Source organism: Pleuronectes platessa, chromosome 5 (assembly GCF_947347685.1).
Source record: "Pleuronectes platessa chromosome 5, fPlePla1.1, whole genome shotgun sequence".
Classification (NCBI taxonomy): domain Eukaryota; kingdom Metazoa; phylum Chordata; class Actinopteri; order Pleuronectiformes; family Pleuronectidae; genus Pleuronectes; species Pleuronectes platessa.
The window spans coordinates 6,160,025-6,184,483 of record NC_070630.1 but is presented as its reverse complement, the minus strand read 5'-3'; positions in this window follow the sequence as shown (position 1 = coordinate 6,184,483).

The window sequence follows — 24,459 nt, the reverse complement described above, 5'->3', positions numbered from 1 at the left end:
GCTTTAATGGCAAAAAAACTCAAATGAATAACAGACTCTGCATAACTTAACTTCCCTTCCTATTTGTGATGCACAGAGATAAGTTACCACACACCACAGTCCCCACTGATATGATCCCAGCAGGTCAGCTGTTTCAGGTGAAATATCTCTTCATGCACCACTGAGATGATTCTTTTAATCTGCCCTGCATTCACTTCTTAATCAGATTATTAAACCCACTCTCCTTCCTCGATGCACTGAAAATCTGGCTGCACACTGTGTGAGACATTAGACCTTTTACTTCACCAGCTGCATGTATATTTAGTTTTGCTCATCCCTGTATTCATACATTCTGCCCTTTTCCAACATTACACTTTTCATACATTTTGCCGTTTTGAATATTCAAGAATGTTGATTTCCAAACCATGAAAAATGCATGTGTGAAGGCTGCATAATGAAGTACTTTAATTCTAGGCTTTGGGATGCATTCGTCACTTAATTATCATTTTGGGGGAAGGGTTGAATATAATGGGAGGAGACACACACGTTACATCCGAGGAATGAGATGATCTAAAAAAACAAAACACAGAGCACAAATGTGAGATTTATCTCATGTGTAATGTGTGAGGTCTGAGAAATATTTCCCAATCAATATCACACACAACATGTCACTGTATGGAGAAATCTTTTTTGTTTAAGTGCAACTGCACAAAAAGCAACATTATACAAGTCTAACATTTCATTTCTTTCTCAGAAATGACTGAAGAGACAAAGAGTTGGAAAGATTTTTCAGCAAAAGCCTTGAAGCCAAACACCAGGTTCCAGCAGCTAATTTACCTCATGTTTTCAATGATGAATGGAAGCCATTATGCAATGAATAATAGGAGTCAAGAGGATTTATTACAGGCAGCACAGTAAAACTTCAATAATGCATTCAGCACTTGCTATACACAAACATTAGCAAACAACTTCCTTCGTAAGTGGCTGCATTCTTTATGTTCTATATAGTTTAGGCTGAAGGCACGACAATCTAAACAAATAATTCAGAATTCTTATTAGGCATGATTAAGTATGTTTTAATACAGTAAGTAAGGATTCATATTCTTAAATATCCGAAGAGCTGCTATCAATAACAGCCCTGTGGCTGCAAATATGAGAGATAAATCCTGTTTGCCTGAACCCTAATAAAAATATTGTACAATCATGAACATTTACACATGTAGTTACAAGCAATACATTCACACCATGCATACACACGTTAGGATATTGAAGTTTTATTTAAAGGGATTATTAAAGAGCCAAGGACTGACAGACCATAATATAACATCAAGCTTCTAAGTCAAGTGATTCTAAAGCCTGTATTACTGGCTCCCTAATGGAAGTCCTGCTCGCATTTAGAGTTCAACATATGTGGTTTCCTGGGGTCAGTTTAATTAAGTTAATAAAAAGTGCTCGTATCAACAAGGCTTTTAATTATGAGCAGACTTTCTGTCCATTACTACTGTGCTGTGTTAACCGGTGGGATTAAGCCCATCAGATCTAAAGTAACTACTTCTCTATGAGCTAAATGGACAAAGTCTACTAAAGATCGATTGCATTTTATTTTGGTTTGTCATGTTTTATTACAGGTGTTAAAGACTTTGTGGCCTTTTTAAGATGCAGTTAAATTAGATTCTGAGACGTTGATACTTCTGAGCATTGGCACTTTCCTCCTAGTGAATTTTGGCCCTCGTGAATTTAGTGAATTTTGGCCAAATAGGAAATTACTTACTTAGACAGTATGTGAAAACTGAAATAACAAGTAAAGTTTGTCAGAAACAGTGTCAAAGTGGTTTCTACTGGGGATTAGCTCAGCATTTGGAAACTTCTGGTTTGTATTGTGTACATTGTATATTTGTGTCAGCATGTCCTAAGTAAGTGAGATCAAAAGTGAAGAAAGGAGAGTTGAGAAATAAGGACGAGATCCAGGAGTGTGTGTTCAGGTGTTATCAAAAGTAGCATCTTCTGCCCTGGGAGGAGCCGTGGAGACTGAGGGATGCTGCTGTAACGTGGCTGCTGGTTAACTTCTCAGCCTACGCGCACATTAATTAGCACCCAGAGGAAAAAGGGATGGGGGAACTGGGACAGGGGAATGGTGAGGGCGAATGATGGGGGGTTTAAAACAGGGATCCCCTAATGACAGGCACGGCTTAGTGCGTACTCCTGAGGACACTTCAGAATGTACGGAAACACAGAGGAAGTTCTGACACTGTAATATGATGTTGTTGTTGCTGTTTCTGCTATGAGACTAACAGGCTGTTATTTATTTTTATTCACAGCCGTAAAATGAAGTTTATTTTGAGTGTTATGCCGTCAATATGTATAAAAAAATAAAAAATAACAATGACAGTGATAAAAACTGTCAAAGGTCTCCTTAGAAGTTAAATTAATCGTTTAATCAATGACCCAGGATAAGGTTTTACCACATTCTATGACTTAAAAATAACAGATTGACAGTAAATAAAAACAATAGCTTTTTTTATCAAAATACTACTTTAGCATACTACCTTTGACTTCCTTGGGTACTTCATGTGCTAGGTTTGAAATACAGTACGGTCTCTGCTCTGCTTTCATGACAAAAAGCTCCAAACAAATTATCCAGTGCCGGCCTGATTACTCTTCTGAGGGTTAAAAAGGAAATCATGGCAAAGCAGCTTTATTTTTAGTGCATCACATATTTGGAGCAAACATTTCAAAGATCTGACAGCTGCTCCTTTAAGTGAAACCTTTGTTCCAGCTCTGGATGTAGAAGCATTTTACCTCTTCGCTGAAACGGCAGAACATTTAAACTCCTAACTGCTACAGAGCTGCTCAGTGGACAGTGGTATGCAAATGTTGTAAAGAGACAAACAGGGGCAGTAAAAACTTTATGGTTTTTTTGATGGTCCGGCAGCCCACTGGTGCAGGGAGAATTCTCCCGGTCGCCCAGATGGCCAGACCAAATGTGACAGATAGGGGCAAGGACCGCAGCAATGGCACATATGTAGTGTGGGGGGGGTTGTGCACAGAAATGTACTACTCTCGATGGATATGTATGTCAAGTGCACTCACAACTGAAAGCTGTCGAATGTACGAATACGCAACAGGTTCGCTCCCTTTTGGTAGATTCACAGGGACGGTGAGATCTCAACAGTTTTGAATGTAGCTCCACATGACTTCATCCACTGCGTCCATGGATTTCACAATATCTAGATAGATGATAGGTCAGCCAAAAATTAAGATGGAAAAGCCGCAGATGATCTCACTCAAGGATACCCTGACCTTTACAACCCTTCTGGTTCACACCAACAGAAGTAAAAACACCTGGAGATAGAGTATATTCGCTCAACACTTGGCTTTACTGGTGGACAGGTGTATAAATCGGAAATTAATAAGTAGTATATTATATATAGCAGTATTTCTGGTTCTGTAGGGGTAGCAATGTTTAGGTTTCAAGCTGACTAATCACACCAATCGCTAGACTGTACAGCAATTAGCAGTGGTACTATAATATTTATATTACAGTACTTTAACAAACTGTGTTCAACTATTCAAACTATGTTCATTATGAAACGTTTCTGTAAAAACACAATTGTTTTTCAGTGTGAAAGTAGATCTTTGCAAAGTGTATGCCTGCAGCGTTGTTTACTAAAATGTGTCATGTTCACGAGGAAGTCAGTGAAGTACTGTGAAAGATAACAGTGTTTGTAACAGCTCCTTTAACAAGGTTAATGTACTTCAGCGTATAAGAGTGTTAAACTGAAGGGCAGAAGATGAAGGTATTAATTATCTAAATTTATATAAGCAGATAATATTTTCTTAGCAAGACAGATTAATAGTTTATCTATCCGTAAACTGATTAAACTTCAGATAATGCCTCAATTATTGTTTAAACTTCATAAATGACGTGAAATCCAAAAGATAATTGTTGATTACAACTTTCTTTTGTGATAAGTAACGTGACATAAGCCTCCTCTTTGACAATTAGAGGAGCTAAATAAAGTGCTTTCTCAATACAAATACAAGGGCTTAACCGGCTCTCACCAGCTTATACGTATGAACTATATTAATCAGATGCTTCACAACAGCTTTGCTCATGAGTCAGAGATTATGCCCAAAAACAATTCACATTTCTGTGCCAATCTTAGAGACCTGGAAAAAAAAAGACAGAAATCCAAACACCAACACAATCTGTCGTACGTTTTAGCACAGAGTATAAAATAACATTCGGTAAATGCTTTTCGTGATAAATGTTGTTTTAAAGAGAGATGGAGTCATGTGAAGTTGTGTCTGCGTGTGTGTATTAAAACATTTTGCTTATGGGACGCTTCAAAATGAATTAATGCCGTTAATAACAAGCTGTCACACTTGAGTCAAAATGAAGATTGCTCCTCTTAAAGTGATAATCAGAGAGAACATCCTGACACAGATAAGTCTCAACGGGCCAGTGTTGTCTAATATCAGAACGCTTACAAATGCTGAATTAGGCCCATTAAAAGACTATAGGAGTCTAGATAAGGCGTAGATGAAATGCTGTTGAGCTCATCATTCGCCCAGAGGCAACATTTCTTTTTTCAAAGAATAATTAAGCCTTACATTATTAGGACCAAGGGTGTATCCCTGGTAATTATCACCCCTCAGTACTTCTCTCAGCAAGACTGCATGAAAGCATCTTGCCTAATGCGCGCGTTTTTTAATATTCGTCTGCCTCTTAAAAGACACCCAAATGGCGAGATGAGCCTAATCCTGTCGAGCAAAAAATTGACACCCTCATATGCCATCTGTTTAAATACAGTAAATCTGGTGTAACATAACTGGCTCGTAATGAAAAGATAGTAATCCTGTAAATTGGGGCAATGAGAAAGACCAATATCTTTAAATAAAAACTCCGGCTCTGCCTTTGTGCTCCTTATTTCCATCTTGGCAGATCGAGTGGGCCGGTGGGGCCCTAATGATGCTCGGGATAATTTTTCATTTGTTTGATGTGTTTCGGGGATTCAGGTACAGTTTCCATTAAAGTGGGTCACTCCACGTGTAACTTAATGCTGAATATGCTTACAGTCAAGCGATGAGGAGCGGCAGCAAGGAAGCGGGTTATTAGCTACCTGCTGCCAGTGAGTCACAATAAGCACAAGAGATGGAGGTGAAGGCAGAGGATCGGGGTGGGGGAGGAAGGGATGTTGGGGGGGATTTTGCAATTTAATATCCTCCAGCAATTAGCCAGGAAAGGCTACAGGCTCTTTGATTGTGGGATGTTTAAAAATGGAAGAGATAAGCGAGAGCCACAGATGCACCAGCCCGTTCTCGTGGTAGACTCTGGCTGCAAGCGCAAGAGATAGCAGCGGCTCCGATAGCCTCCTAGTCAGACAGCAGGGCCCAGATAGGCAGAGCTAAACTGATCCACCGGTGATAACTCCTGTCAATCAGGCCTTGGGCTTGATTAATACAAGCAGCTCATGGGAAAATTAGGCCAAATGGGAGGTTTGATTCGAGGGGTTACAGAGAATCGAGTTAGAGAGGATGAGGGGAAGAGATGCAGCGAGGCAATGTCTCAGCTAACAACAACGAGTGAAGAGAGGAACATCCCGTTTAGGTTGGGGCTCTTGAAGAGGCCTGTCGTGTGTGAGGCGCATCACAGTCACCATGTCAGCTGGGGTCAAGGTCACAGGGAATCTGTCACTGTCTTATCATCTCAAATCCAAATTTTGATGAGGGACTTGGTACCGTCCATAACCCCTGCCCTCAGCTTGTCGTGGTTGAACTCTGTCTTTTTCGATCCGGGCCACAGGGAGATCTACACTGGTCTACAATGATTTTTTGCATTCGCATTCCAAACCAGAACAATCCATCCAGTGAAAACTGGGGAGAATCCAGTCATCCATTAGCTATAGTGGAGGCGCAGCCAACATTGGGCGAGAGCTGTCATATCTCAGGATAGAGACAAACAACCATTCACGCTGACAATCACACCTACGGGCGATTTAAAGTCCCCGGTTAACCTGCATGTGTTGCATTGTGGGAGGAAACCGGATTATGCTAAGAAAACCAAAGCATGCACAAGGAGAAATGAAAAGGAATGAGAAACATTTAAGGTTCATTTATTTATAATTAGTCCGTTTTCATACACGTTTTAAGGTTCAGACCCAGCTATGAACCTTTTTCTTACAGTAATATGATGTGATTTGTAATCTCAAAGTGAACAAAAAACTACTGGACAAAAGTTACACCCAATTTCCACCTAGTATTAAAATGTGGTGATCTGTGTCTGAAATATGGTCTGTGTCTTGGTGCTTTATCTCAATAATGACAACGAATCATGGGTCTTTATATGGGTCGCAATTCTGCCTGCATTACGATTGGATCTCAATATGCAGATTAGGGAGATAGAGCCGGTGGATTTGCTGGACCCGGGTCAAGGGCAGTGAAACTGTGCAATGCATTTCCTTTTTTTGCTTCTTATACAGCCACCATACAATTTAAATACCTTAAACTAAATTCGAGATAAGATGTATTATATTCTACTGTTAGACTTTCGCCAGGCTTGCAGAAAAGAGTAGAACTAGGATGTTTTTCAACCGGAAAGGCAGAAGGGACATAATGGAATATCATTTTTCAAATTTAGACGTGATTGTTAACGATAGTGTTTCTAAATTTTTCCCAGGTTGTATAAAATGGGTATAATAAACAGTATCATGTTTATATATATATGCACATTTCAGCCAAATATATTTTGTATGGTTGCATAACCTTTGATTGCAATGACTGGATCAACCCTAAAATCACCAAACTGATGATAACCCAGAACTGATCTGATTCTTGTGTTCTACTGTTTTTATCTTGTGTTATTGCCTCTACATTTCTGCTCTCTGGGTCTTGTTCCAGTGATGGATGGTTATATCCTCAGCTCCGCCCTGTGGAGGTTGGTGTTGATGGGACTTTTGTTTTGTTGAGTTTTTCCTCACAGCTCTCACAATCTTGCCGTCATCAACTGCTGGTCGATGTCTGTTGTTCAGGACACTGGTGGTATCTTTCTTTTTCTGGATATTCCAAATTGTTTTATTGGCAGTAGCATTTCTTTGTAATGGCTAGCTGGTTTTCACTCTTTAATAGGCTTTCTGCACAGACAGCTCACTGGTCCTCATGTTGGTTTAACCTTGTTTTCTGTAAACGTGTAGTCTTAAGCTAAAAGTAAACTAATAGTAGTTTAGTAGGTTTAATGTTTAAACCAGCAGTGGAGAACATCAGGGCCATATACTGCATCCGGAATTATTTGATCTAGCCAACGCTGCAATTTGTAAGTTTTAACAACTCAGACATCCAAAAGCATCTGGACTGTGTGTGTCTTTCAGTGTGGCCTCTTCTGGCTTTGTAGCTTATGGGCTTCGGTCAGGGTGAAACACAAGTCCGAAGAATGCTGTTATTTCAAAAAGAAATAGACAAATGGCTATTGATTGAAGTAAAAGACTTGCAGGGACAATATGTACAACTCAGTGAACAAGGTGGTTGAGTAGGAAGAACCTCCTTGAGAAAGTAAGGATGTTTGTCATCATTGTAACAATCTAAACAGGGAGTTAAGTTTGTGAAACAGTCATGAATAAAATAAATCTATTGATTACACATGGGAAACAAACAGCTGTTTTCCGTGAGAAAGTCCCTCGTTTTGACGATACATTAATTCACCCCCAACATTCTAACATGGACTTCGTTAGTTTTTATCCTTTGTCATCGGACTTACTTCCTTGCTCCTGTCATAATTACTACAGCCACTAAAAGGTTGGCTCACAATAAAACGTAACTGTGGGTCATAAAAACCTCCTTGTACGGACGACCTATGGGGTCATTTCCTTTTTACTAGAGGAGGACAGTCTCAAATCAAGATCAAATTAAAGCCAGTCCGAGAGAAACCTACTGAACTGTGACTGCGATGTGTTCTGAACTAATGTTTTTTCCTTTTCCAAAGAAATGACCAAGCATATCATTCAAGGTCAATCGGTAGGTCCATCCTTCGATCATATACTTTTTTATCTCTGTTCTCCATATCCCCAGAAAGTAAAACCTTCCCTAGGCCCTGTAGATGACTTCATCTCCCGGTTATGGCGGATAGGGAGTGTGTATTTAACTTCATTATTAAGAAAATAATGGGAACATCTTTAAGTTCAGCACAAGAGTGAACACTAGATATCACAGAACAAAGCCTGGTTCACCCACACAATCTGCTGCTGTGAGGATATGAGTAAATCAAACTTTCCAAGTTATGAAACTGACATTTGATAATGACAAAACTATTTATACAATAGGCATTTCTCAGAAGCCCTTTGACAAAAGAAACAAAACACTGCTGTTAAACATTGTATAAATTATTTCCGTGCTCATGTCACCGTGTTTTAGCAGCTGTGCTCAATTCACAGCTGTCCTTGAAGCCTCGTACTGTGAGTCACAATACAGTGAAACAAATCTCTCCTTCATCCCATCCCTTCTTTACTGCGTTAACCCTAATGACCCTAGTCAGAGAGGAGCGAGAAGAAACTAATTCTGTGTAACTTTTTTAATGTCTGTTGCTGATTAAGATAAAGCCACCCTGTCTCGTCTCCTAGTGATTCTCCTCCCCACTTCCCTCTGGAGCCAATTTTGTTTGGTGGGGAGCGGTGGTAGATAAAGCTGGGAGCTGGCGAGTTCTCTAATCTAGGAGCAGTGTTAGAGCAGCTAGGGTGATGTGTGGGGGGGGGCAATGTGCTCTCAGAGCATGGACAGATAAAAAAAAGAGGCTGTGATTGGGATCAGGAGTTTGATGTTGGGTGTAAGATAACAAAGACAGCGCATCATCCCGATGGGACGAGGTTGAGGATAAAACCAATCCCTCTGCCACTTGTCTGGTTTTCAGGGTTTCACTGAGTAGGGGGCTTAAGCCAACAAAAGTATTGTGAGGAAAAAGTGAATTCTCCACAAAGGCTGATTATTACTGCTACTTCAAACTCCCAAATTCTGAATTCTTTGATAAAAATCAATACATGCTAAATGTCCTGGCATTATTTAGACTTTCACTTATTTTGAAGATGAGTAATTCAGGTGCTGGTTTAAATTGATATGATTCCACATCCAGACCTTTATGGCCTTGGAGCCTTAACGTGTCTGTGCTGTGACAGAGGTGTCGGCCACTCAGGCCTTTAATTACCCGAAAATACAGTCGGTGCGACCACAGTCACAGACGGGTCAACCATTTTACAACTTCGGTGACACAAGGTGACAACCCTTGCCGGCAGAGGTCCAATGTCCTAATGCAGCAAGTGTAAACAACCTGTGAATCTGTCTTTTCCAATATGATTCATTCAGCTACAGGCTCCTATCGAGAGCAATACCTTATCAAACTTATTCTTTAAATGTGTTCATAAAGACATAGTAACAAAAACAGGCAAATGCATGTACTAATAGATAAAACATTAGTACCTATTATCCATAGTTTTATGACCCTGGGCTCGAGATAATGGAGGATAAATTACAAGGGATAAACCTAACCTACCCGGCAGCTATGGTCGCTGTGTACCAGGAAGTGGAGTTGAAAGAAAAAAAGCTCCTCCCTCGAGCCTTGCTGAAGTAACCCATTACAGCACACACGATAAAATATTCATATGTGATCATGACGGCCTCTTTACAGTAGCACCACACCTTCATCCGAGCCACTGTACACTACAGCTAAGTGGATAACACAGTAAGCCACTGTTAGCATCTGTCTGGAAGGCTGTAGTTAGATTAAGCCAAAGTGAAATACAGTTTATATAAATAACAGTATATGACTCTAATGAATATGTATCATACTCTTTCATCTGCTTGGCAAAGCTATTAAACTAAAAAGACCATGATCCATTTTAAGAATCACATTCATGTCATAGCACTGGGAAAGAGTCAATATAGATAGACACGGACAAACCAGAAAATCGTATATATAAAATATAATATAGTAATACAATATTTGGCTCATGAACACGTAAGAGTAAAGCACGACATAGTTGGAAAGTACACACCATTAATACTCTCAGGTGTAAGTCGGTTGTATTTCCATAATGTCCCCATCATTAGATTCACCTGCGGTCGCCAACTGTCAACTCACATCTGCTCATTCATCTGTTTGAGTCAAAGCCTATCCTCTCAGCTGTTACTGTAGGCTGCCACCATGCACAGATCTGGGGCATGTGTGGGCATGGATGAAATTATCTTTATTAATTGGAACAGTGCTCCAATATGCTAATGCCATCTTCTTAATCGCAAAACGCATGTTGACTGCAAAAAGAATTTTGACGGTCTCGACAAACCAAATTACTGCGTCTCTGAATGTGCTTGACTTGGTTTTCAGCAGTAGAGTTTTTTTAACTCAATCAGCAGCTACTTGAAATACACGTCAGAGTTACACAGATTGAACATCATCGTCAAATTGCAGCTCTGCAGTCTTTTACTTCTAGGCTCTTTGCAGTGTAACACTTGTGCCAAAGTCCCGATTATCAGCAACGATTCTTTCCACCAGATTTATGGCCAGTGTAGCAGGGCGATGGTTCTGCACATTACCGAGTGAGGTGCCCTCCTTTCTACCGTGGGTGTAGGTGTTATTCAAGCTAATACTAGCTCGTCAGCAACTAAAATGAGATTTGAGAAGAAGGGGTTTGACAGAATCCTGGATAACAGACGGCTATTTATAGACGAGACAAAGTAATGCAGACTTCCCACAACAGATCAGAGAGACACAAACGCTTTAATCTCTACCAAAGGGTCCGGTTCAGACGCACAAACATTTATTCCGTCGCTCGAATGTAAGAGTTTGTCCAAACAGCACCTTGTAGCACGTCAAAATCTCCTCTCTCTATTCAGCGTTGAAGCCACAGTAAAGGATAAGAGCTTCCCGAGGAGCCAGACAGCCATTCTTCTTCTGAATTTGCATATCCTTCTGAGACAAGCTTGGCTTCAGATTCAAAAGGACAGAAAAAGAAACAAACACATACAAAAGCAAAGCTCATTCCCGAAGCCTTTGTATTTGAATAATCCAAGGCTCTCTGTCGCAAATATTTTCCTATGGCAACGCAAGAAGGCGTCAGTATTCAACGTATAGACACATTTAAGGGCTGATATCGTTGACACAGTGAATGGAGGAGAGATGAACACTCATTCCAGTTACACACTCTAGGAGTTAATCTCGGCCGCTTTTGTTCTAGTTGACAAATACAAATAAAACTGAGCAAAGAGGTATTTCTGCTGACTGATTCATTCCTGGGCTCTAACGCTCTTAAACCGAGCTTGCAGAGTTGCATGTTGTCGCTATCATGGCAGTGATGCACCGGTGCTGATCCCTAAATAAGATTTCATCCCCCTGCTCCGTGGATTAGAGTTGTGAAAAGACTCGGCTGTGACATATTATCTTCTCCACATGTGAAGGAAAAGAAAATGGAGGGGGGAAGCCACACGGCTCGGAGACTGTGATGTGTCTGTTCCGGTCTCACAACTGCTCTTCACACAATGTCTCATATTTCAAGGTCCGTTGTAACAAATGAAAGCACCGGGGGAAAAAGAGTGAAGAGCGATGACACACCGGGCTTACTTACTTCAGTCAGGTTGGGAGACTGAAGTAAGCGTGCCTCCGTGGCCTCTGCTTTCTCACGCCGTCAACTGAAGCCGACAGAACAAAACAGAACAGTGGCACCTGATATCCCACCACACACTGTTCCCCTAGCTCCGCCTAATAGCTGTATGCTTTGGAGATGGCCACCTGACTGCTTCCTGCACTGTCATCTGCATTTTCAGTGCCCTGGATCAAAATGGACGGAAAACTTACATAAGAAATCCGTCCGTCTTCAAATTGTTATACACTGTTTATTTCCTTGTATTGCTCATGCATGGTTGAGCCCATGAAGACACGCCCAAACACCAAAGTCTCTCAGACATGCAACCTACGTACATGAAGATGAAAGCAACGCCGCAATGGTGTCTTACAGAAAGAAAAGGCTGCACTGTCGGAAAAAATCACCATCAAGCATAAGTTAATGACAATATCTGTGTAAGGATTCCAGCTACATCAGAATCAGAATTCTTTCATTTGCCAAGTATATTTGCCCATACATGAAATTGCCTTGGTGTGGTTGGTGCACTGTACATAAAACAACAATCAAATACAGATCACTCAGAGCTATAGCTAGAATATAATCTTCTTATTGTAGCCATTTTCATATTGACATTGTCCAGAGTTATTCTTTCACACATTCAGCACAAAAAGTTTGGATTGTCTGTGTGAAACAAGTTCTCACCGTCAAGAATGTTCAGCAGCGGCAAAGAGAAGTGATAGAGACGTCATCAGCACCCCCACTCGTTCATTGAGAATGACCGTCTCTATTTACACCTCAGCTCAGTCAGACATGACACTGACTAAGCACTGGGGAGCTAGCAGGGTACAGTGTATTTACTGTCCAGTTCATCTGACTCTGACATTTGGGTTCACACATACAGCTCGTGCCGACATTGGGGAAAGTTCATTGCTGCAGTGAAAGTGCGAAAGCTGCACGTCACATCAGAGACACAACCTAATGCCCAAGAGTCATTGTTTTAACAGCTGAAACTTGCTACGTTACACGTTTAATGCCTGAAAAAGATATTAGCTTGAGCAGAAAATACAGTGTGGACTGTACTTCTTCTTATTCTCACACATTCCAGGGCGTGAGATACACTGGAGGTAATAGTGAGGTGCTTCATTAAGCTGAGTTGCTGGCGTGGCAGTAACATTTCCTCAGCCGGGTGGGGAGAGAACTCTGACGGCTTCCCACACTTCACAGCTGGGGGCCAGTAGTCAAGCAGGGACGTTTTCATCAGGCCCGTGCTGCCGGTTGCCTGACCCGTCATCGGAGCAGAAACAGGTCTGGCCATCCGATGTCTCACCTCCACACCTCCTGGAGTATGCCAAACTGCAGTTATATGGATGTTGCAGCGGATCGGTCATAGAGAACGGGTCAATAGTGTGAACAAAGAGTCTGCAGTAGAATAAGTGATGGTTACTTAGTGGTGGAAAGGCAAGACGGAATTGACATCATGCAGATTTTACAGTCGAGACTCCTCTCGAATGGGAATATGGGCGTGCAGTGGCCAGCCAGGAAGTTAAGATTTCCACACTTTTGCAAGGTGAGAAATTTACGGCCAGAATGTCAAGGGAATCTCTATTTCTAGCTCGCCTGAGCCCCCGGAGCTGCCCGGCCTTTCCCCTCCAATTAGCTTTTCACCTTTAATTATCCAGTGTTTGGCGTGGCATGGAGTCAAGACACTGCTGCACACACCCATTAACACAAAAATCTGTTTGAGGGAAACAAATGCCTTCTGCTCCCCTTTTTGAAGTTCGTTTAACCATGTCCTCGAGCCACCATTTCCCAATGTGTGAGGAAGTGCCGGCAAACAAGACATCCATCAAATTGACAGACAAAACAAATTACAAGGCAAACAGAACCTTAATGTGTCACCAGAGCTAATGGTGTCAAGGCTGGTTGGCAGTGGACCCAGACACTCGCATGCTGCCGCTGTCACACTCGCAGGACCTTGCTCTTCAAGTCGCAAAAACATCCAACTGAGAAGGAGAGGGGAATGATTTCTGGATAACACTCAGGTATTACCAGCCTACACACTATTAACAATGCATCCAACCTAGATTCATAAAAGTCCATTAATCCGCAGCGAGTTAGAACAAGAGGCTCTCATGCAGGTATGATCTATCTGCACTGGGGCTTGCGCTCACAAGTGAGATTATTCTTTAAATGAATGATGCAGTCTCCCTAAAGCCAATAAAAGTGTAATTACATGCCCTGGGCCCCGGTGACGAAGCCGCCGATGGTGACAGCTCTGTGTGGGAACGAGGAAGAAAGGATTACCTTCACTTTTCATCTCGCTTTGGCATGATCACCTCTCCACTGGGGTCACCTTGGACGGAATGCCACAATTTTACCAGTCATTAAACTCCTAATCCAGCCTCGGCGTGCAGACCACCGTCTCATCTGTCAAAGCGTCTGTGGTCTCATATCACCTCATGCTGCCAGTGCGTCCTCACCGGCCATTATGACAGAAAGCAAAAGGTGAGAAGCCTCAGTTGCGACACAGAAGAAACAATAACACAAAGTTCACGGCGAGTCAACGTTTTTCTCATTTCATACATTTTCCAGGCTTAAACGGAAAATTATCCTTGGCAGGTAAAGCAATATCCCGGGGATTACTTCATTTTACACACATTTTCCTTTAGGTTAATATTCCACGAGTTATTTCGGTCTCCGCAGGAAACCGTGCGCTCGAACCTTTGCGGGGTATCAGCTGGAAGACGGCTTAGCACACCTCTTAATATGTGCTGCCCTGTATTTGCAAAGAAGAGCCATTACATATTCAGAGATGGGGAGATATTTTATTTTTCACGCCAGGCAAACTGAACATGATGAATTGGACAATAAGCAATCTAATCCAGCCGCACAAAAAGTGCACGGAGGCATAATGCTGCACTAAATATGACTTCACGCCGACAACCTGCAAAACAACACTGCCAGTCACAGGAGCTCGGCGCTCACAAACAACACCGTGGTCACACTCACACGCACGTGTTCATTACACAATCACTTGTTTTTATAATTGAAATCTATACGGCGTAACAGCCGAGTAGGGACCCTAACCGTTAGATTGTCTAACTGTGACGAAGAAAATAAAAGGACTTTCTGTCACCCAACCTGCGATTAACCAGCATGCTTGTTTTAATACTGCGAGGAATAAAGCCGCTGGTTGTTATGTTCTCAAAACTAAATTCTTAAACATACTGAGATTTTGGTAATTAGAAAAAAATCTCAATTAATTGCACCGTCAGTGGCAGGAAGTACACGAAATATCTAAAACGGGGCCGTATAAATACACACGACTTAAAATAACTAATGACTTCACGACTTGCTTCAGTGCAGTTCCAAGCATTCATTAGTGTATTACTTTTAAATTGTGAAAAATATCATGTGATTACAGCTGGGGGGTTTTACCACCAAAAACACACTGTGCCTTTGATTCATTCAAGCCAATGTGTGTCGGATTTTCAGCTTTGCCAGTGCAGACAAAATATAAAATGTTAATGAATTGTGTAATTCTCCATCACACGCTGTGTTTGGCCCTGAGAAATGGATTGGTTTGGATAAACAGATACACAACATACCATGCATGACCTATTAGAATCGAATTTCTCATAAACCATATTTTAAACCTTTATAAAGATTATAATTATGGTCTCAAAAGAGTTTTAAAAAACTCTTTTGGGTAAGATATTAAACTCTAACTTGAAACAGCAACTTACAATGTCTCCAGTTTCAAAACTTCTTTCATGTGTCTGCTTTCCCCAGGAGTCCCACTTTAGAAAAGTGAATTCTTTGCTGCCGGAGTTCACCACAGGTAGCCCCTCAATAACGGCAGCTCACTGATAATACAGTCATATTTAAGCATGACCGATAACGCAGCTGTGATTTGAATCAATCAATCTCAGTAATGAGAACAGGAAGTTAATCCATTGTTATGCATTATTCGCCGGTAAATTAAGGTCTTGGGGGTTAATTAACCAGTGGGCTAAGGACAATGTTAATAATGCAGCACTAATATAGGGCAGGTAATAACACACTTGGAAATGTCCCTGTCAACTCCAGCCTTCAGCTCTGCTCGGAGTGGAACAGCAGATACATCCTGGTGATTCGGTTTCTCTAGAAATGTCTTGTTCAGGATAAACAGACATTAACACTGCTTTATGTTGCTGTGCAGTGAGGGTACATCGTCGGGATGTCAAACCTTCTTTTCCTTTTATTGAACGGTTACAACAGGAATCACCAGAATAGCAATTTACAGTTTCTTAAAATGCAATGAATGCCAGCCGCCCTCCCATTACCAGAATTAAGCTTAATCACCCGGAACACATTTTCCAACACAACTGACCGATTCATTGTCCCGGTTAAAATATTCACATTTCAATGAAATGAAAGGGTGGCATGATAATGACTCATTAGTACAATTATATTACTGATAATTGCTTATTAAAAGTAGCAAAGTAATAAGACATGGGAAATTAGTTGGTTAATTAGTAGAAATATTTAAAACCCTACTACTTAGTCCAGCTGCTATTGACTTTAAGATGGATTGTATGTGTTTGTATGACCTGTGTTTGTCTAACCTGGAGGTTTGAATCCAAAACAAGGTCTGAAATGAATTTGCTGCAGAAACCAGTTGTCATGAATACACACAGTGCTTTCTATAATATTAACAGCACAGGACAGCTAGTAACAACTACCTACTTCTTAGCTACTGCTTCAAAACATTTACATCCATTTCATAAACAGATCACTAAACCACATTAGAGCTCTATGTCTCTGACAACCAGTCACGTTTACAGTTTCCATCCATGTCTGTCCAGACTCATGTAATATGTCGACTTTGAAGGACAGAAAATAATCAGACTATGAATTCTTGAATTATGGCAAAACCATGTTTGACCTCTGACCACCAAATTCAAATCAGTTGATCTCTGTGTCAGATGTGAGGAGGATTCTCTTCAGGCGTCCCCCGGTATATGGTTTTCACAAGAATGTGATGGACGTGGGGTTACGGTGTCCTTGACCTTTTATATTTGACCTTCAAATATCTCTTTTTCTTTGAGTCCTGCACAGTTTATCATGTGATGTCGTGTTAACAAGAATAGGACAGGAAGATGGAACCAGGAACACGGCTCCTTCTCAAAACCAGTTATCTTCTTATTTCAATTACTTTTTAATATGTTTTAATTCTTATCTATATAGTATGTGAGCTGCATTTCTTGTATGAAAGGTGCTATACAAACTAAGTTTATTATGATTATTATTAATAAATCAGCATTCACAGTTATCGCAGATTGATGGATAATATACTACTACATATGTTTGTCATATTAAAAACACATGGGAGTCATGTAAACTGTTTGCCTCACCTCCTTCCTATGATGTTACCAGCAAACCTGGAGCTTGCAAGTTTTTAAAAAGTCACAGCTTTTAGCCATTTAATGAAAAGTAGTAGTTTCCAACAAAGAGACGCGTTTTCCAGAATTTGCTGATGAGCCGCTTCGGTGATATCTTTGTGAGGGCAGGAGAAGGGATCTGGATAAAAAACGCACACTAATGCAAAATGTAAAGAGGGCATTTGTAGACACCTTAATTTAGCGGTGAAAATCCCTTGCTTCGTATAAATACTGCACTAACATATTTCCCACAAAGCCAGCGCTTCTTCTTGCTGCATCTCCTGGGGTCCAGAATGACATTCAGCATCTGGTTGGACTTCCTTTCCACTGCACGGTTCAGAGGCAAAACGCCGCCTCGCTCACAGTCCCTGGACCCACATCAGACCTGAAAGACTGTCTGCAGCTACTTTAAAGAATTGTATCAGTGCATTACTGGGGTTTACTTTGCTACACATTTTATTCATGTGTTTAAAAAAAAAAATGTACGTGCATGTGTACACAGTACTCCGGGTCCCTGAATGTTCCATCTGCCGACACAGACGATCAAAAATACAGCCGCTCTGTGCAGCCGTGTTCCTCTAAAGTCCTACATTAAAAGCAATTTATGTCTCTCATTCAAATAGCTTAATATTTTTTAGATTGTCCAGTATGTTCAGATGCTGCTTCCTTTATTACAAAGAGGAGGGACTACTCCCTACATTAGTGGACACCATTGACTGTATCTAAAGATGGATGGCATTACGGCTCTCTGGTGTCTGGCTGCAGTTAATGGTCCTTAACCCAGCCTCCTCAATGTTAGTGGATGGGAACTAAAAAATATTATTTTCTCAAAAGATGGTTGCTGTCATCTCTGTAATTCAGTTATTATCACACTGATATTTGTTCACGTGCTTATTTCTGGTAAGATTGGTTTTAATCAGTTATTTGATGTTATAGAAAGGTGGTGAGACGTCATGATTGACAGCTGAGACTGACTTGCATACAGACTTGCTCTTAACTACATCAGGGATTCAGGATGGAGGCATTCGTATCCTCGATGAAGTGGAGTCGCCTCATCCATCTTTAAATACAGTCTGTGGATGACATCATGAGCTGGAACATTGAAGACACTGGGTAAGAACCATATTTCAAAGCCACCTCAGTCAGTGGCTCCTTATCGGAGTGCCTTGAATAAACAGAAAGACGTTTCAAAGGTACCTCTTCATCTTGTAAACCATGTGTGGACAAAACAAGTCTCAGCTCCAGTTAGTCAGCTGTCACAGATGCTCAAGCACGAATCAAGGATGAACACTGTCGGCCAAACATTCATTACGTAACACAAACAGGAAAGAGCTTTAGCATCTGACTGGAGCTGCTGCTGAAAGATTGCGTCAATTCAACGGCATCAAACTAGAGGTCATTGTCTATTAGGGACAGGGACAGTCTCTGTTAATGACAGTGAGTTAGAATAACATCAGTTCCTTTAAGCCATGTCCCCGCATTGCTGCCCCCCCCCCCCCTGTTTTGCTATGTGTATCTCAATCCAGCACTGGCGGTCTTATCTGCATCCAGGCTCCGTGCTGGCACAGGGAATGGCTTTTGCTAGACACACAATATTGGACAAGACAGTAACATGGAACATTTAGTGGAGGATGGAGAGGGTACCGTCGCACCAGGCTTGCCAGCTGTGATAATGATGTATAATTTAATTGAAGGCTGCGCTTCTATCCTCCACAGAACTCAAACTGCTCCTCTCTTGTCAATGCATTATTCAGGCTAATGGTGACCCTGAAATAGAAAAAAGCTTCTTATCTCTTTAAAGTTTTATTGCGCAGAGCAGGGAGAGGTAAGGAGGTATATCGAAAGAAAGTGAGTTAGAGTGAGGCACAAATAAGGTGAAAAAGAGGCTTAGTGAAACGCAGCGCTGCCGGTCTTTGTGAAGGATTTCTGTTTCTGACCGTGGCAGCGTCATCTTCCCGGCAACAGTGGCAAAACTCAATTGGCCAGAGACGCTGTTCCCTCTCCTTTCGCTGCTGACATTTCCGAGGGAATAACAAAGATCTTCCACAAAGCAAAAGCCCGGGACGGCGAGTTAACAGGGAGATTTACACTCGTCTGCGGGCAATCTTTGTCCTTTTGAGACGACACTGAACATATACAAATCAAAAACTTTAACAACAGCACCTCTGGAAATATTCCATCACGATCCTCAACACACCAACAACTGAAACACGAGAGGCATGGGGAGCAGGGTGAGGCGCTCGTGCATTCACTACTACACGTGACTACACTGCCCAAGTCAAGGAAGAACGAGGTGAAAGGGTCCCAGACCATAAAATGTGCACCCTTCTATCCATCACTCTAAGGTGTCATATTTACAGTCTGAAATTCAGCCATAAAACACTGTTATTGTAATGTGTAATTTCCTCTGCAATTAGTAATCCGCTTCATTAGAGGACGTGCGACTGGAATGTGGCAATTAAGCCGCTCTGTATGGCAAGTGGATTTGTGATTGGTGTGGCGAGGAGGAGGAGGAGGAGGAGGAGTAATACCCGGTGAGAGTACTTTAGCCATTTGCTCAATCAGTTATTTCACTGCATCAGTCTTTAATGGCAACTGCTTCATTTTTTAATGTTAAGATAAATCCATCATTTAAAAGATTGTGAAAGATAGGTGGTAAATGATCATTTATTGGTTCAAAGATTATTTCGCCTGATAACAGTGTAGTGGAAGACCAGAGCTATTACTAGAATGACTGGCATCTAAGGAAGAACATGTTAGTGTAATGAGTGAAACAAAAAATGTCAACATTACCACCTATAATAAAATGTATTATCTTTATGATTACCATTAATAATTGATGCCCTTTTTTCAATCAGAGTGATTCACGGACTTCTGTGAATCAACAAACAATCTATAATCCTTAAATGATCCTGGTTACCTTTAAGTTGTTCAATTGTAGGTTAACTTTATGTTATTGTAATAATTAAAATCAATTCCAAATTGTAGCTTTTATAAAGGTGATCATATTTCAACATGGATGTTTGACGATTTGTTTACTAATTGAGGATGGGTTGCTGTCATCTTGATCTAAGACAAATTATATTTTTTAAAAGTGTACAGCGTTACATAATCATAAAGACTACTAAAATTGACTTTTGTCTTGGACAGACAATGATATTTTAGAAACAATGATTTGCAATGTCATGTAACTGTTTTTCTTAAATTATGTCTATTTCACATGGGCTTTGCATATTATATGATGCAGAGGAATGTTTTAAAAGAACCACAGATTAAAACCTTGTTTACCATTCGATTGAATTCGATAACAGACTTCTGCAGCTCTAAATTTGGGGAGGAACTGCTTTTAACTAATGTCGACTCAACCCTGCTACAAATGCATCTGTAACCTCGCCCACACTTTTCAGCTCCTACGCATTACATTTCTTTCTAACAAGGCGAAGGCGAACAAAACTAAGACGAGCACATTTGAGAATCTAATTCTTCTCCACTTGCAGCAGCACAAAGCTTAATGATCTAATTGGAGTGAACGAGGAACAGCAGGCGCATTTTCTGCCTTTCTAGCCTTTTTTCACCATGATTGAGTAATAACGAGGGCGCCAAGTCGACTTCATTATAGATGTGCTCGCTGTCTGTATTGTAAACATTTTGTTTATTTAAAAAAAATCAAATGTTTGGCACAAATGAAAACTTGGCCTACATTTCTTACATTAGCACACACGGGATGAGCTGGAGACAACTCTCCAGAGATCTCACCAGTCAGAACTGAGTCAGAGTGTGTAAGCAATACGTCACAGGAGCAGAGAGAGAGAGGGACGTTCCCCTCGGTGTGAGGCAGCGCTCACTTTGTCCCCCCCCCCCCCGCCCCGAGACAAAGTCACAACAAATTAACTGAACTTAATGACAGTGATGCAATTGTCCTGTCAGGCTCTTGCCTAATTTGTGCCCTATTATTTTTTTGTAATATATTTGTCCCCGTTAGAGTGTGGACTTCCTGCTCGGGACAGGGTATGAGGGTGTGTGTGTGTGTGGGGGGGGGGTAATTCGACATAAATAGGAGATTGGGTTCATATAGCAGTGAACTGTGTGTCGTTATTTTCCACCAGTTGAGATAAAATGAGTCACGAATATGCTTTCCAACATGTAAAACATACACTACATTGACATTTAGACTGAGGCAGCCACATTGAATAAGCATTTAATCTCAGACGTAGCAGCTATGAATATGGAGCATTACAAAATAATTCCGGTTCATTTAAATGTCTACTTTTTTTTTTAAGTAGCTCAAAGCACAAGCAACAAGACAACAGCTTAAGTGTATTATCTCCCACTTCATTAGAAGGCAAAGGGGAAAGTAAACACAGGTAATATGAGCAATAATCCCTCAATGTACAAGAAAAAAAACTGTTTGTTAGAACAACTGCAGCAAATCTGAACCAGAGGCGTAAACTGTGATGGATATGAGATCAAAAAAAATCTGGGTAAAATGTTTGACTGTTTTCTTCAGTTTGGGGTTTTGGGTTTTAAACAATATGCTAATCTAAGGTCTCAGCACTTTGAAGCAGGACTGAGCTGTGATATGTACATGACATGACCCCGCAAGGCAATTTGTAAAGAAAGGAAACTCAGAAATACTAAAGAGTTTTAAAAGGACAAAAGCATTTGAATGAATTTCTTGTAGATTGTCCGACAATCAGCTGAAGATACAGGCAGGTTTGATTTTAAGCTTAGAAACCTGATTGAGGGGCAGTTGTTGCCGCTCTGAACTGAACAAAGTAAAATTGTTCTTAAGCATCGGTCACTCGGCCGATCACTGATATGGAACAAGATATTGGAAAAAGGACACTGAAAGAAATTTCCTGTTCTTCTCTCTGGTCTGCGATTGAAGCAGCAGATAACAGATACTATTAAAGATCCCCATTACAGTACAGAGGTTAGTGTGATGTGTGTCCAATAATTTGGTACGAGCTGGCGGAGGATGTCATAAAAATTTAACTGCCCCTTGAGATGTGAAAAAAGTTCCTTACTCTGCTCTAGTCGTTACAAATTAAAAACGAATTATCCTTCCAGTAGAAGTGCATCACAATCCGGATGGACACTATGTTAATGAGTTGATCGGTGACTTTTTACCATTTAAATCATCCACAATAAGAGTTTTAATTCCAGTTAGAATGGAGGAAAAGCTCAGTAAACGTTGTTATTGTGATGTTGTTCAGGAACATTTTCAGCTGACTGTAGAAGGCTGCTTCATTTCGTCTGGCGGTCTGAGCGGCCCCTGAATAGCCCTCGCTAATTGCACGGCTGCGGCCTGTGTGCAAACAATGATGAAGTAAGCCATTTGGGCTGTTGATCCGTACTAGGCTACACTATTCCTGTGTGATTAGGAAGTGGTAATATTAATCCCTCCTCTCCTCTCCCGGCCTATAAATCTAATAGTCTCTCACTCCCATCCCAGCCGGGCAGATAGCCTCGGCCCTGGGAGATAGAGGAGTGAGAGTGGTATTTCTGTAATAGGTGTTGGTTACTTCTTTAAACCATTACTCTCTCGCTGGCTGCCTCGGCAGGCCCCTGTTTAGTGAATCAGTTGTTGAGAACATTGCAGACAAAAAATGACCCTGTTTCCAATCCTGTGCTGCTACTGAAATTGTTTGTCTTCAGAGCTCAGTGTGAACACAGCCAGGCTCCTCTCCACCTGGTACTGTCTTCACATTACCATGCATTAAAGTTGGGTGGGATCGTAATACATCCAATTGAATTTGCCCCCTACTGCCAGGCTCACTTCCATCCCTGCTGCCAGTGTGATATTAGTTATGGAGGCTGTCTCTGCAGGGCGGTAGGAGAATATTGAAGGAATAGTAATTTGCTGTATTCGGGACGATGTCAGACATCGTGCGTGGGAAGTAAGTGTTTTGTTTCCCGATCACAAGAACTTAAGAACGAGTGTTCGACGCTTAGAAATGAGATGACAAGCGCCTCGACTGCAGCTGGTGCACCTGGTGGGATTTCACTCTAGCAGGTTTTGAGCTCAAAGTCGAAATGAAACACAGTTTGATTCCGAAAAATCATAAATATACAAAGCGAGCTTTACACACCCTCACAATTCTTTCATATTCATTTGGATACATTGGTCTAACATTGCTCCATAGTGTTGGTACACCACAACGTACTAAGACCAATATACACATATAGAGACATGTATTTTGGGAAGACGTTCATTATATTTAAGCGTATTATTAGTGTACACGCTGTGTTTGTACTTATTTTAATTGAAACAGTAGGAACATCTCAGTGTGTGTGTTGTCGTATGCACCAGTAAAATGAGTCTATGTGCCACAAGCTCGCGGTGCAGTCGATGAGGTTTTTACCATCCACACAGTCAGACCTCAAAGTGTCAGCTGCAGATGTGGCGTGCAATGCAGTTCTTTAGTTTTATTTGTACATCAGTATTCTTAACGACCCCAAAAATCACTTTGTACTATCCATCTTGTACGCCAACACAAATCCTTCAATATCAAACACTCGTCACCTGCACACTTGAAAAGTGGCAGTAAAATTGAGTTTCTTCCTTCACCGAGCTCCGACGCCTCGCGGACATGACAGGGGAATTAGTCTATTTAGACTGTAAGAGAATCTGAGATCTCTTTATGGGAGCTTTGATGCTTCTTCCATCGTGACACTTAAACACTGAAATGCATTGTGACGGGAATTGAAGCCACAGACGCAAAAAAACAACTAAATTACACAGCAACCTTTCAAGTCCACGGATGATACGAGGGTTTGATATTCAGAAGGCAGATTTGTTGGATGATCACTTCAATGTATGCTTTTAAAGAAAGTTGTGCGGCTTGTGTTAATATTTGGAGTGTGACAATGAATAAATTGCATGTTAGGCAACATCTCGCACACAGTATAGAGAAAGTACCTGGTCAATGTTACTGGGCAAATCACCAAGCATATGTAAACCTGCTTAGTCCTGCAAATCAGCCAAGTGTAATGTATACGATCACGCAAACACTGAAGCTTCAGTTTATATTTAGATCAAATGTCAGAATGGGTAAAGCACAAGTGATCTAAGTGACTTTGAAAGAGTGTTATGGCCAGTTGGGCTAGTTTGAGTTTTTTAGATTTGATTCAGAATGGGCTGAAAAACAAAGACATCCAGTCAGCGGCAGTTCTGCAGAGAGAATCGTCTTTTTGATGAGAGAGGTCAGATGAGAAAAAACTAAAAACAGACCGGATTGGAGCTGAGAGATACTGTAAAACTCAGGCAATCACAACTGGGGGTGAGCAGGAAAGATTTGGATGCATCAAAGCTGGAGATCAACAGCAGAAGACCTACAACAAGTTCCACACTCCCCATCAGTCTGGAATCTAAATCCGAGGCTGCACACGGAAACAGACCAGGACAGTTGAAGATTGAGGAAACTGTGGTACGGTCTAATGAATCTCGATTTCTG